Genomic DNA, 3,084 nt, shown 5'->3' with positions numbered 1-3,084 from the left:
TTTTCCATCATATCATGGAATATGGCGGTCATACACCTTTGAAATGTCGCAGGTGCATTGCATAGTCCAAAAGGCATGCGTCTATAGGTGAAAGTCCCACTTGGGCATGTGAATGTGGTCTTTTCTTGGTCCATTGGGTCTATGGGTATTTGAAAATACCCTGAAAACCCATCTAGAAAGCAGTAATAGCTATGGCCCGATAGTCTCTCTAACATTTGATCTATGAAAGGAAGGGGGAAATGGTCTTTACGAGTGGCATCGTTTAGCTTTCGATAATCGATGCACACTCGCCCACCGGTCACCGTTCGCGTCGGAGTTAACTCATTCTTTTCGTTGCTGATGACCGTCATTCCTCCTTTCTTTGGCACCACTTGGACCGGACTCACCCATGGACTATCGGAAATGGAGTAGATGATTCCTGCATCTAAGAGTTTGACCACCTCCTTCTTGACGACTTCTTGCATGTTCGGGTTCAATCATCTTTGGTGTTGTACCACTGGCCTTGCTCCTTCTTCTAGATTGATTTTGTGAGAGCAATAGGATGGGCTTATTCCTTTGATGTCGGAGATGCTCCATGCGATGGCTCGTTTCCGTTTCTTCAACACGTGTACAAGTTCTTCCTTTTCCGTCTTGGATAGATCCGAGGCTATGATTATAGGCTTCTGATTTCCTTCTTCCAGAAAGGCATACTCTAGATGGTCAGGTAACGTTTTAAGCTCTGCTTGGTTGTTCTTAGTGACGGACTCGCCGAGTGCAAGTGTGCTACTCGGCGAGTTTGCAGCTGCATCCACGACTTCTGGCTTTTCTTCAGATGTACTCGGCGAGTAGATCGGGTCTACTCGGCGAGTAAGGCTCTCAGATTGCTTCATTATTTCTTCATAATTCGCTTCTTCCAACAGTCTTTCAATCTCTAATAAGTCCTTTTCTGGGTCAAATGCTTCATCTAAAGCTGCAAACTTGCTGGAATCTTCAGGTATGTCTTCCTCCAATAGTTCGTCGAGCATGTCGATTGAGAACGCCGTGTCGTCACTACTCCTAGAGTACTTCATGGTTTGGTCTACCCCAAATGTTACTGAATCGTCCCTAACTCGCAAGGTGAGCTTAGAATCTCTCATGTCTACGATAGCGCTAGCTGTGTTGAAGAAAGGCCTTCCAAGGATAATTGGCACTTGCGGATCCGCCTCCATGTCTAGAATGATGAAATCAGCCGGAAAGTCAAATTTGTCCACTTTCACTAGCAAATCTTCACAAATGCCTCTTGGGAAGGTGACAGTCTTGTTTTCCAAATGAATTGCCATGCGAATTGGCCTTGGCTTTGGGAGGTCTAGCTTCTTAAAGAACGAGTAGGGCATAAGGTTCACACTTGCTCCAGAATCAGCTAAGGCATGTATTGCAGCCAAGTTGCCAAATTGGCAAGGTAAAGTTAGGCTCCCCGGATCACCCTTCTTCTTTGGTAGCTTGTTTAGCATTGCGGAGGAGCAGTTCTCATTAAGCACTACCTTCTGCACTTCCTCCATCTTTCTTCTATTGGTGAGGAGTTCCTTAAGGAACTTAGCATACTTGGGCATTTGCATGACGGCTTCAATGAAAGGAATGTTGATTTGAAGAGTTTTAATGTGGTCTAGAAACTTCTGATATTCCTCTTCCTGCTTCACTTTCTTGGCTCGGGTTGGGTATGGCATTGGAGGCTGGTATGGCTTTAAGGGAGGCTGTTCATTCGATTTTGATGGGGTACTCGCCGAGTCCATCGGCCCTACTCGGCGAGTAGAACTCTCAGATTGTGAATCTTGGTTTTCTGCTTGTTCTTCCGTTCCTTCCTTCTGCGAGTCCCTGGTTGCTTCGGTTCGAATGGGGGCCAGGGGAGTGATGATCTTCCCACTTCTCGTTGTGACAATGTTTATTTGTGCGCCTCGTGGGTTGTTCTCGGTTTTGCTAGGAAGCTCACCCGGTGACCTTTGGTTAAGTTGTTGAGCAAGTTACCCAAGCTGCGTTTCTATGTTGTGGATGGATGCTTGCTGGTTCCTGAGCATGGTTCTTGTTTCTTGGATAGCAGCATCATGGTCACTATGTCTTTTCTCGGAAGCAGCCACAAATTTAGTAAGCATATCTTCCAAGCTTGGCTTCCTCTCTTGCACCGGCTCCTCCATTTGATAAAAGCCTCTCCCTTTTTGTCTATACTTCTCCTCCTTGGCCTTCTTGTACTCTTCGTAAGGAAGCCACTCTTTCTTTTGTTTGCGCCAGTCGTCATCATACCGGTCACCGCTCGAATAACATGCTTGCGCCTTCTTGTTGCCATTCTCATCCAAATCGCAATCTCTTGTGAGGTGAGGTCCATTGCAGTTTTCACAACCCACCCGAATAGCATGGATAGTTTGATCCATTTTGTCCATTCTCCTATCCATGGTTTTTAACATAGCCATGACCGCGGATAAGTCTTCAGTAGCAGCATACACGGCTCCCCTCGTGACATCATGCCTAGGGTTGTGGTATTCTCTGGAGTGTTTAGAGAATTCTTCAATCAATTCTTTAATCACAGGGGGTGGCTTCTTTGTAAGTGGGCCTTGCGAGTCTAGCAACTTCCGGGTTGTGACATTGACTCCATCATAGAAGATGGAAACTTCTTGCCGGCTGTTTAGATCATGGTGTGGGCAGTTTCTTAGCAGACTTTTGTACCTCTCCCATGCTTCATATAGAGACTCTCCAGCTTGTTGTTCAAAGTTTCCAATGGCCTTCTTCAGTTTGGCTATCTTGGATGGTGGGCAAAAGTGATCAATGAATTCTTCCTTCATCTTGGCCCAAGTAGTGACCGGGGGGAAGTGACTTGAGCCAGTCTTTAGCAGCACCCTTGAAGGTTACCGGAAGCATACGAAGTAGTTGAGTTTCGCGGGTTACATTTGGAATATTGAAGTAATCAGCTACATCATTGACTTCATCCAAATGTTTGTAGGCATCTTCATGATCTTTCCCATAGAAAGGTATTTCCTTGAGTAAAGCTAGGATATGACCTTTTAGCTCGAAGGTAGTAGTCGCGGGAATTGCGGGTTGCACAAGTCCCGGGCCATTGTCGTCGCGCATCCTCTTCTT

The 3,084-nt window shown here is 46.0% G+C and overlaps 1 non-coding gene across 1 annotated transcript; it reads left to right on the top strand.

Moving 5' to 3' along the window:
- The first annotated feature begins 2,634 nt into the window (after positions 1–2,634).
- LOC145013569 (small nucleolar RNA R71) lies at positions 2,635–2,741 on the top strand. Its single transcript, XR_013665119.1, has one exon. It is a non-coding gene; the product is annotated as a small nucleolar RNA R71 (small nucleolar RNA).
- Positions 2,742–3,084: the final 343 nt, after the last annotated feature.

Source organism: Lactuca saligna, chromosome 8 (genome assembly GCF_052625555.1).
Source record: "Lactuca saligna cultivar CGN05327 chromosome 8, ASM5262555v1, whole genome shotgun sequence".
In the NCBI taxonomy this organism is placed as follows: Eukaryota; Viridiplantae; Streptophyta; class Magnoliopsida; order Asterales; family Asteraceae; genus Lactuca; species Lactuca saligna.
This window is presented reverse-complemented; position numbering and strand designations above follow the sequence as displayed.